Here is an 11,905-nt window from a genome sequence, read left to right on the forward strand (position 1 = left end):
GAGTGCCTACTGGGGTCAGCGGGGGAGCTGGCCCCAGGGAGGGGTTACCTGCCCCTCCCTTCCTTCCCTCCCCATCTCCAGCTGCCTCCCTCTTCCCGCTCCTCCACAACCACCCACACATGTAGGGCCTTGGAGTGGGGGTATGTCACCAGGGTGCAGAGGAGGCTACCCCCCCCCCCCTGTCCCCTTCTGGCTGCCTCTGCCTCAATTTTATCCCACAACTTAGACATTCACATTATTCACACTCTCATTACACATACATATAGGATCTTGGGGGTGGGCACAATCACGGAGTCCAAATTACCATCAGGGTGTATACCTCACCCCTGACGTCGTTGCCCACCTCTCAATTTTAAATACACTTAGTCATTGAGGGTTAGCAGGAGGGACTATGCGCTTACCTGCTGCTCCTTGGCAGGTAGCTCCATGCCCTCCTGGGTTTTAATTGCACCTTAGAACACATATGCATCAACACTACAATGAGCGGGTGGAGGGAGGTTTGGAGTCTTCTCCCACCCCCATTCTCTGCGGCCTGCTGGAGCGGGAGGGCTAGTAGGAGGAGTTGGCCGTCCGACTGCGGTCTGGGGTGTGGGGCCTCCCTGCTGCTGCGGAGTCGGGGTGGTCTGCCTCTCCCCACCGCAGGGAAAAGGGTAACACCACCTGGGTCTGGGTGCAATTCCCCCCTCCAGGGGCAAGGGTACCTAGACCCGGTTTGTAGAGTACGCTTGGGGAGTGTGATTGTGTGTACAGCGTCTCTTTATGTCTGTCTCCACGTTGGTTGAGTGTGGAGTGAGTGCATATGAGAGCATGAGGGTGGGAATGGATGTTTGTGTCTGTGTGTGCCTGTATGTCTGTGTCTATATGTCAGGTTGGGTATCAGACGCCACCTCTCTGGGGACACCTCAGGCCCTCCAAGGTTTGGAGGCCTATCTCCACCCACCACCACTTCCCCTGCCGGTGGCGGACTCCCTCAGGTGTCGGTGTGTTGGTGGTTCTTTGTGTCTGGGGGTGGGCGTCCGGGTACACACCGGCTCACTCCTTGGCGGCCGCTTGTCGGGGCCTGGGGCCTGGGGCTCGCTCGGGCCCCTTTGGAGGTGGGGTGCCCCCGGCCTCTCGGCCTAGGGCTCGGTCACTCAGGCGCAGCTGGGGGCCGGCGGAGCTCACGGGCGCGTCACTGCAACCCCCCCTGGCTTCTGCTCCGCGGCTGCTGAGTGAGCCCTCATCTGGGACTCTCCTCAGCTCTTGCTGGAACAGTGGCGCGGCTGCCCCTCTGTTGGTCTTCCATGGTCTCTTGTGTTCTGGGGGCCTCTGGATGTCTGGAGTTTTGATCTCCTCCATACCCGCTTCACACCCTGGAGGACGGGGCTGTGGCCCCCCCACACTCCCTAGCAGATCATTACATGGAGAAACCTTTGGAATGCAAGCATGCTGATCCACACAGGTATGCACACATGGGTATTCACAGACGCGGACTAAAGCTTTCTTGGCTGCTGCCTCAAAGCACACTGTGCGCTGTCTATCTTGCGTGCTGCACAATATCGTTTATTACTTAGTAAATACTGATATCTATGACTAGCTAGTTTATTGTGATGGTGCTTTGTTTTCTCTATTATTATGTTGCTCTTTGTTGTTTGCTGTCTCCTCTGTTTGTTTGTTTGTTTGTTTGTTTGTTTTTTTCTCCATACAGGTGACCCAGGAGTTTTTTGTTTTTTTTTTTTGTTTTGTTTTTTTTTGTTTTTTTTTTTTTTGTCTCTCTTCCCCCCCCTTCTCACCGTCTCTTCTCCCCTTGGGTTTTCTTTCTTTCTCTCCCCCTCTCTCTCTCATTCATTCCCCCTGTCCTATTTATTAAAAAAAAAAAAAAAAAAAAAAAAATGACAAAGGATGAACTGAAGCTCTGCCATCACGTAATGTCGCATACTGCTGTTTCTGATGTCATTTAAAAGAAAAGAAAAAAAAAAAAAAAAAAAAAAAAAAAAAAAAAAAGAACGACCTGTGGTAGCGCTCCTTCCTACACTGTGGGTGTAAAAGTCTGAACGAGCGGCTCGGTGCTCGTACAGTCTCATGCAGGGGTGGGAGGTGATGTCCATGATGGATGTTAGACAACATCCTCTCCTCCCCAACCTGCTCGATGGACTTCAGCGGACAGTTGAAGGCACTGGAGAAGTCAAAAAACATGACTCTCACTGTGCTGATGAGAGATGAGAGAAGCAGGTAGGTAACAGCATCATCCACCCCGATGTTCAGCTGGTAGGCAAACTGCAGCAGGTCTAGACCTCTAGACTAGTGGGAGAAGGTGGTGTAGTATGATCCCCTCCATGGTCTTCATCAGGTATGAAGTCAGGGCAATGGGCCTGAAGTGGTTTGGCTCCTTAGGGTGCGTTGTCTTTGGGACCGGCACCAAGCAGGAGGACTTCCACAGAATGGGGACCCTCTCCAGGCTGAGACTGAGGTTAAAGATGTATGTGATGACCTCAGAGAGTTGATCTGCACAGACGAAGCTGATTTAATGAAGGCTGAGCGGGCCCAACACATTAAAGGAAAAGAACGACAACTTCAGAATACACTGCAGCGACGATCTTAGAGGACACAAGGACGCTCCAGCGTTTGGTCTTAGAGCTGAAGGAGCTTCTTAAAGAAGTGCAGTCGCTTTTCTGTCCAAGCTCCTCAGATGACTGAACTGATTTTTATGATGTTTTTGATGTGTCCTGTTCTCTGCTGTTATTTGAAACGTTTTGTGTTTTGGGCAACAGCAATGTAAACTTCATATGTTTTTATCTGCTGACGTATCCACGTCGCTCTCGTCCTCCGTTAGACAAGCCTCTCGTCTTTCTCCGTGCTGTCACTCGTTGTCTCTCGTTTCTTTGAACCTTCGGTCCTCATTCTCTGCCTATTTATTAGCTCTGCTCATCTCTGAGCTCAGTTTGTTAAAAACTCTGGGCGTACCAACAGCTGATGGGCTCACGGAGCTCCTCAGAGAAGAATCAGTGTGAACATGAAGCTCAGGATCGGGACTTTCTCCCAGCGAGTAATCCAAACCACACAGCGGCATTAATGAGTAACCTCGTGCTGTCGATGGATCAGGTCAGACAAGCTTGGTCTGTGTCGTCATCTCTGCTTTTCAGGGAACCTCAGCACGAACTGTTACTGAGAACACTGATTACAGACCAAAGCCTGCAATGAAGCCAGAAACAGCCTGACAAGGACGATGCGATGCAGGTGGGGTGCAAAGCAGCTTTCAGATGTTTACCTGAGTGAAAAGGTAAATGCATTATCTTTATTAATAAATAGTTAAGTTTTCATAAATCCAAACCTGGTGTGATTGTGCTTCTCAGACCTTTGGAGTCCCTCAGGGATCTGTTCTTGGGTCCTGTTGTCTCTGAGATCCAAACGGTCAGATAACTGTGTCAGCTGATTAAAACAGGAAAGAACAGAGGCCCGAGAGCTGATCCCTGAGGCACGCCAAACTCCAGGTTGATGCAAGCACTGGTTTTCTCATCCATCCACTTTCCTGGAGATACCAACTCGAGGCTTCGGTTGCCGTGGAACCGTCCGAAACGCGACCTGAATGTTTGAGAGTTATGTGGAAAAAATGTTTTAATTTGATCTTCTGTAGATAAAACCGTAAATCTCCAAACTCAGTTGAGTTGTCTGCTGGCTCTGAAGGTAAGAAATCCTTTGTGTTAGTGTGTGCGGCCTGACCTTTGACCTCTAAGCGATCTAAAATGATGTGAAAGTTTAGCTTTGATTTGATTCAGTTTGTGTTTGATCAGCTTTGCAGCCACTCCAATCGCTGAGCAGCAGATTGCCTGCAGGGTTTAAGCGTTTCACAGCGCTGATATTAAAGATCAGGAGGCTGTGAGACAATATGTAATCTAACAACCTCCAACAGCAGACATGATTAAGGATTCATCTTCACAGGCTTTATTTACTCTACAATATGTCACTTATTGTCCTTTTTCTGCACAGTGCGACCTTTGGGCTCATCTAGAAATAAACACGTGAGTTCAGGTTCTGCTGCAGCTGAGCCGCAGAAATGGGTTCGATGGTCAGCGGAGGCTCGTACACCCAACATCTCACACATGAAAGAAGGACGGACGAGTTTGTGAGGACGCCTTCGATCCAACAGTCAGAATAACTGAAAGTATGCAGCACAGAGGCTACTGCTATTATTATTGTTATTATCATTGCTATGCAGTGCAGAGGTAATTCAGATAAAAACATGTTTCCTGAATTTCGTGGGTTACTGTTGAGAAAAGGGTTTTCAGCCTGACGTGATTAATAACGACATGTTTGATCCTTGTTACAGCTGTAGGTCTGTGTTGAAAATGATGTGCTGGGAGTTCGCTGTTATCCCCGGCTCTGGTGACCCTTGACCCCTCGGTCAGCTATCGAGCTGGTGGGGCGATCGTGGCTCAAGAGTTGGGAGTTCGCCTTGTAATCGGAAGGTTGCCGGTTCGAGCCCCGGCTCCGACAGCCTGAGTCGTTGTGTCTTTGGGCAAGACACTTCACCCGTTGCCTACTGGTGGTGGTCAGAGGGCCCGGTGGCGCCAGTGTCCGGCAGCCTCGCCTCTGTCAGTGCGCCCCAGGGTGGCTGTGGCTACAAGGTAGCTGCCATCACCAGTGTGTGAATGATTGTGTATAGTGTAAAGCGCTTTGGGGTCCTTAGGGACTAGTAAAGCGCTATATAAATACAGGCCATTTACCTTAACAGACGTCTCCAAAAATGTCAGAGTGCTTTTGCCAATATGAGATGTCTTGATAAACTGAGCAGATATTTACACAGCTACATTCTCGCCTGAAAATATCTTAAAAGTTTATTTTGTATCACAGAAAAATTAATAAGAGAAATATTAAAACTTAGCAGCTGCCGCCATTGTTGGAAATTGGAATTGGCTGGGCCACGCTATGATTTCTGGGATATGGTGGTCCACGAAGAACACACCCGACCCATCCTTCAAATCTGGGGAAATGAAGGACGCATTTGTCGGCTGCATTCGGAGGAGTCTACGCATTTGGACAGCCTTTGTTGCGTCGCTGTGACGTAATCGGCCGACAGATGTGGCCTCAGGAGGACACCCCTTGTGTCTTTGTGTCGTCCTTTTTAGTCATTTTGATCTCTTTGCTTTTGCTTTTAAAGGTTTTTCGTTTTGCTTTGTGTCCTGTTGTAGTCCATTAATGCCTCTGCACGTCATCGTTGAGTCTCTGTGTGTTTTACAGACTCAGTCATGTTCTGGTTGGATTTCTTTGACCATCTCGGAGCGTGCTGGAAGCTGAGCTGGTTTAAAGTGAATGAGCGAGCGCAGCGAGACGACCTGTTTTCTGGTCGTCGACACATACGTGATGTGAACGCTGAGTGTGTGATTAAGTGTGTGTCTTTAGGATCCATTAGTGTGTGTGAAGGGAGGGCTTAGTGCTGCACATGAATTGTTTTCTGTCTCTTATATGAGCTGATTGAGGAGGAACTGCAGCTGTTGACATCTGGACTCATGCACGCTACATGTGCATTAACACATGTGATCACTGCAGATGAACTTGAGTTTGTGTTGTACGATGAGATCAGCTTAAAGGAAGCGATGCAGAGCTGCTGCTGGTGGATGCTGGTGGAGTTCAGACCCTCAGAGCTGATTCTGAGGTGGAGCTCAGTGCGTGGACTCGGGAACATCAGCATGAATGCAAAGATGCAGGAGAGAGGGGTCAAACCGCAGCTTTAACATCAGGCAGTGGTTCCTAAAGCAGGAGAGATCCCAGCAGGCCTCGCTCCGACGCAACCACCTCACAAACTGTGCAGCTTGGGTCGCTCCCCGGGTCTCAGGCCTGAAACAGTCGTTGGGAACATTTGAGGAAACAGGTGATGTTTGGATTAGGTCAGACCGCGGGGGGGGGGGGGGGGGGGGGGGGGGGGGGGGGGGGATTAGCTGGTCGGACTTCCTTCATTTTTCAATCTATTTTAAACACTCCCTTTAGATTAGCCGTCAGAGTCAGAGTGCATCAAATCAAAGAAAATTGCATTAAATTATCCCATTAAGATTATTATATTGGGCTCCAACATTATATAATGGGACAAACTCATCTGCCTCAGCCTTCATCCACACAGGAGCCGTGCTGCTGCATGAAAATGGGATTGGCCCGTTATGATGCAGAAGCTGCAGGACGTCCTCATCCTCACTCTGTCGCTCCACAGGACGAACTACTCGGATTACTTACTGCAGTAAAAGTACTACACTACAGTGTAACAGTGCTCCTAGTGTCTCCTCGACCACCCGGGCAGACCCACCTTTCTACCTGCCTCTCCACCTTTTCGCTTTCTCCGCCCAGTCTGTGTGTGTGTTTCAGGGGCGGAGCTTCGGTGTACCTGGAGTTATTCTTTGTAACTCTTCATAAGTTTGTTAACATTTTAGTTTTCTGACTGAAATTCTTCATTCATGCTGTCCACGTGCTTCCATAATAATCCCAGTGATAGTTTCTGGTATCCTGGAGTTATTTTTATTGGTTCTTTTTATTATGCTCTGTTAGTTTGGGCTCCTGTGTCATCATGTTCTTTTAGGCTCTTCCTGTTTTATTTTGATAGTCATTTTGTCACGGTCTGTGTGGCAGACTGTGGGGATGAGGGGAAAGGAGGACCCAAATGCTGGACTCTCTGTGCTTAACAGTGCATTCATTTACAGTGCAGTAAATCTGCACATAAACAATCCCTGTGCGTTCCCCTGACTCCCGTGTCGTGTCTTCCTTCCCAATAAGTCCGTGTCCTGTGCTCTCGGCTCCCGTGTGTCTGCACTCCCCGTGCTCGCTGCTCTCTGGCTTTCCACGCTCTTCGTGGAGTCTCATGCAATGATCCTGCGCCGGAGGAAGCTCCATCATTCCCTGCTCCCCCCGACGAGCCCGATCAGCAGCAGGTGTGTGAGGTCCTAGGCGTGACCAGCCATCCGGCAGGGCCACACCCACCAGGCCTGAGAGTGTCACTGCTGCACTCACACACACAAACAAGCAAGAAGAACGGGACAGCAGCACAGTCCAGAAAAGATAAAATAATAATATAAGTCCACAACTGCTCAGGGACCCTGGGTCGCTCAGACTCAGGACCCTGACACATTTATTTCGAATGCCTTGTATTGAATTCTGTTTCCTCCTGTTTGTCATTGTTCCGCTTGTACCTCGATCAGATGATTATTCCTCAGTGTGCCGTCTGTGCTTCCTCCCTTCCTCTCTCACGTGTTTGTCTGGACTTTTACTTGTAGATATTTGACCCAAGTCACTTTATACTGTCAGGTAAAGAGCCTAGAATAAAACAGAGAAACAAGCCAGCACTTGGTGACAGCGGGAAGGAAGAACTCCCTTTTTAGAGGAAGAAACCTCAGTTAGAAGCAGGCCCGTCTGCTGTGACTGGGTGAGAGGAGGAAGGGTTAGTATATGAAGCTTGTTGTCCCTCAGAGGTCTTGTGTGAGGCCACGTCAGTGCGATGGAGCGCCCAGCCTGGCACTGAAGGCGTTGTGTTTTGAGCACGGAAGCAGTTACTTTGGAAAGCAACAACTATTCACCAAGGAATACCTGGAGTCCAGTAACGGATCTTCATTAGTTCCTAGGAAGTCCTGCAGCTCTTCTCATGCGTCGGTCTAAGAGCCGAACAGAAGAGCTCGGCTGTGAGAACCTAAGAGGGGCTTTGAGGCACCTCGGACACAAACGCCACATCGTTTGGACTTTACTGGACAATTCCCAGAAAAATCCATGCACAGGCTCTAAGGGGCACACGGAGAGTCGGGAAGGTCTCGAAACATGAAAAGTGCTGTGTGTGTTAGAAACTCCTCCTCCTGCTGCTGGCGGCCCTCTGGGGGCCGGCGGGGGCCTCTGACATGGCGGCCCTGGGCCTGTTTCCTCCTAATCCGCCGTGTCCTTGGGCCACGCAGGTTTTGTGTCTAATGACTTGTTTTGTGGCCTAAGCAGCAGAGTTAAGCCCCGAGAACAAGAGCGGGCTGAACAATAATAAAAGAATCGATAATAAAAGCAGTTTAATCTGCCTCTTAATGTGACTGCGGCCGTCTAATCCACGTCTTCCCGGCTGTGCGGCTGCGCCGTGTTTTCCTGCGGGATGAGATGGTGTTTAATCGACTTTGGGAGAATTAGTCATTCCTTATTACCGTCGTGGTTTTTACAGGACTTTCCTGGAAAATCCCATTCAACACACATTTTAATTTCATTTCTGCGGCTCAATCATGTTGAGGGCAATGTAAATAATCCAATAACATTAATCATCATTCCTCTTCTCCTCCAAAAATAGAGGCAGCAGCAGGCGGATTGGACGGGCCGAGACGCTGCCGTTCACTCTCCTTTATTGGTTTTTAGAAGCTCTGATGGTTTTATGAAATGTCATCATGACCCCAATTTACTGAGCGCGAGCAGAACGTTCTTTCTGTTAATCCGAGGGGCGCCCGAGCGGCGGTGCTTGCCCTGTTTCCACTTCCCGATGATCCAAAATCACATTTTCACCTGAAAGTCAGCTCCTTCGCCATCGACCGCTCCATGTTTCTTCTTCCTGTCTCTAAAGTAATCCGTCTTCCACCAACACGAGCAGCTCGCCATGCGAGCTCGCCCCCAGCTGCAGGAAGTTCCAGTGGTTGTGCTACATGCTGCTTTGCTGCAGTTGCTGCACCTGTGCTCAGGTGTGTCTCGTCGTGATCAATCTCTGACGTCATGCTCTGACGACTCATCGTGTTTTGATCGATGTGTTTAGCGGTCACGTTATCTTTAATCGATCTCTTTGTTTCGCAGCTCGTTAGAAGCACTCCTTAAATAACTGTTGTCACTCCTGTTTGGGGTGCAGAAAGCGTTTCCCTCCGCGGAGACTCGACGGCGGCGGCGTGCAGCAGGTCGTGACCGTGCAGCAGCTGCAGAGTGCAGATGATAATCGGAGCTGATGAGCTGCAGACATGATAAGAGATAAATAAGATTCAGCCTAATAAGGCTCAGAAAATAAGGCAGCTCAGTCCAGATGTCTAATCCACGCTGAAGCTGCGTCTTACCAGATGAAAGTGGAATCTTCTATCAATTATTATCCTAACATGCTGAATTATATCCGCAGAAATCCTTCAAATGATTCCCAATAATCCTCCTGATGGGATCACGTGACCCAGAGCACAGGCGGCTCAGGAGCTCAGTGTTCTTACGATGGAAACGGGTTTTCATCCTGATGTCAGCACAAAAACTCAGAAGTCATCAGAAGAAGAAAAGGTCAAAGGTTAAACATTTAACCCTCTGCAGTGCGTTTATTACCTCTCGTAAATCACATCAGCTGTGCGTTGATCTCTGTCGTCACTAGGGCTGCCACAAACGATTATTTTGATAGTCGACTAGTCACTGATTATTTTTGCGATTAGTCGACTAATCAGATCATCATCCATTGGACGTAAAACTACAGCTTATTGCACCAGCAGCATCTGCTCTTATATAACTATCATTAGCTTACAGCTTGAAGTGTTTGTGCTAACTAACAAGAAAGACACGATGATAGTTTATTAAATTTTAATGAAATTTGCAGATTGTTTCGGTGAAGTTTAATAAACTCCTTGCTATCTAAAATATAACAGGACACCGGAGTAAATTCTGGAGCATCTCACACTTCTGATAATCAGCTGTCTGCTTGACGTTTATTCAGCTGTGTAAAAATTATAACTTTAATCTGAGCCAAACTGATTTACTCAGGAACAAATAAAATACTGAAAAAAGCCAAACAATAACATTTTAATTTATCTAAGTGACTCATATATCATGTTTAACCTGAGTAGCGGCGGTGGGTTTGAAAACGATTTGCCGGGAGTCCGGTGTTCTCACGGCTCTAGTGACCCTTGACCCCAGCTAGCTATCGAGCTAGTGGGTAACAGACGTCTCCGAAAACGTCGGAGCGCTTTTGAAAATATGCGGTGTCCTGATAAACTGAGCCGATATTTGAGGTTTACACAGCTACATTCTCGCCTGAAAATATGTTAAACGTTTATTTTGTGACCCAGAAAGAATAATAAGAGTAATATTAAAACTAACTAGCTGCCGCCATTGTTGGAAACTGAGCAGGGCTGCGCTATGAATTCTGGGACACAGCTGCTTCTCCTTCTTCGGGGGTTTAACGGCAGCTGGCATCCTTGTACATGCAGTGCTGCCATCTTCTGTTTCAGTCCGTTATTACACTCTTAAATCCTGCTACTTATTCCTGCGTCTTTCAGGATCTTACAAAGCTTCAAACGACGCGTCGACTATTAAATCAGTCGTCGACGATTTTGATAGTCGACGTAATCGTGACTAGTCGACGTAATCGTGGCAGCCCTAGTCGTCACACAGACGAATGTCAGTTTACCTGTCAGCCGCTTAAACCCACATGGTGTCCGCAGCCATGTGGGCTCTTTGTCCTCCTGTCAGGTAGTGCTGGGCCATATCACACCGTTCACAGTAACACCGGTATGATGTTGGGCAACGATAAGAAAATGAACTATGGCGATAGAATATGGGTAAAACGTGCATGCACAGTTCCTTTGTTTACATACGCACATGGCGGAAAAATCATGGCAGTGACACAGAATGAGAAGAGTGAAAGCGGATCGTTGAGTGAAACCATGAACCTGAACTGGTTTGTAAAAATGCTGCAGCTTCACTGGTGTGGAACTGGTTTAGCTTTCGTCCGTCAGATACACAACAAAGCACTATTTTTGGTAGCGCATGCTAGCGGGCCGTCGTTATTACCGTGTTGTTTGGAAAATACGGCGCACTTAAAATCAATCCTTTGATTTTTCTGAAAGTCGACAGAGCCCCTTATAATCCCGTGTGCCTTATGTATGAACTCTGGTTGTGTTTACTGACCTGGAAACGATTTTATGTGGTACACGAAAATCTGTCAGATGTTTCAGCACGACTTTGCTAAGCTACGAAGCCGCACCGCTTGATGGATTGTCGGAGCGTTATGGCATCGTAGGCGGAGCCTCGCGGAGTGATACGCACTGCGCTTCAACATAATGTTACCGTACTGTGTGTGTATAACCTCTTTAAGTTTTGTGGATATTATACATGGTTATGCTGAGGATGTGTCGGCCAGTTTCCACTGGAAACGCCTTTTGGTTAAACTGTCAGTGAGGAGTTTGCATTTGCACTGTTACATGTTTATATAACTTTAATGCAGATAAAAAACAGCTGCTTGTTTCAGTGAAAATACATTGATGTTTGTTTTGCACTAATAAAGTTGAGGAGTTGTAAAGTATTTTGTCTCGTGTCGATTATATCGTCAGTTATATCGTTATCGCAAATTTTCAAATGTATATCGTGATAAATATTTTTGGTCATATTGCCCTGCTCTATTGTCAGGTTCATAAGACGTGTGCACGAACACACGCTGACATTCTGATATTCCTGGACATTTCTCACACATTCATGCTTCATAATGATGAATCTTCGATTTGAACCTTGAACCCTCAGGGGTAGAAAATGATCGCTGCATTTCCTCTGACGTCCAGCGGGGGCAGCAGTGAGTCGGTCCCATTGACCCCCATGTTACAGCCTGATACACAAACTGATTGGTGTCTAGAAATAATGTTGCCCTTCACAGCAAACGTACGGGGACGATGACTTTATAACTCACCTGTTTAAAGTTTGCATGGTTATGGGCGTGGCCTCTTTGACTAACAGGCGTTGGCGACGGCTGTAGCTGCTAGCTGTCTGCTAGCCTGAACTGCACCTTTGTGATGTCATCATAATATGACCGCTGCTGTGAGGAGGCGGAGCCCCAGGTTGCTCCTGGATGTCTGCATGAGCTCAGCAGCACGTCTGTATATGAGTGACTGTGTGACCATGTTTTCTTCTGTGACTGTTCACCTCCAGCAGTGTGTGTGTGCCTCACTGTCGTTTTCAGGCGTCATCATGATGTGTTTGGACT

Source organism: Mchenga conophoros, linkage group LG13 (genome assembly GCF_057382185.1).
Source record: "Mchenga conophoros isolate Kocher_MC1m ecotype Shallow Benthic linkage group LG13, M_conophoros_male_GT1.1, whole genome shotgun sequence".
In the NCBI taxonomy this organism is placed as follows: domain Eukaryota; kingdom Metazoa; phylum Chordata; class Actinopteri; order Cichliformes; family Cichlidae; genus Mchenga; species Mchenga conophoros.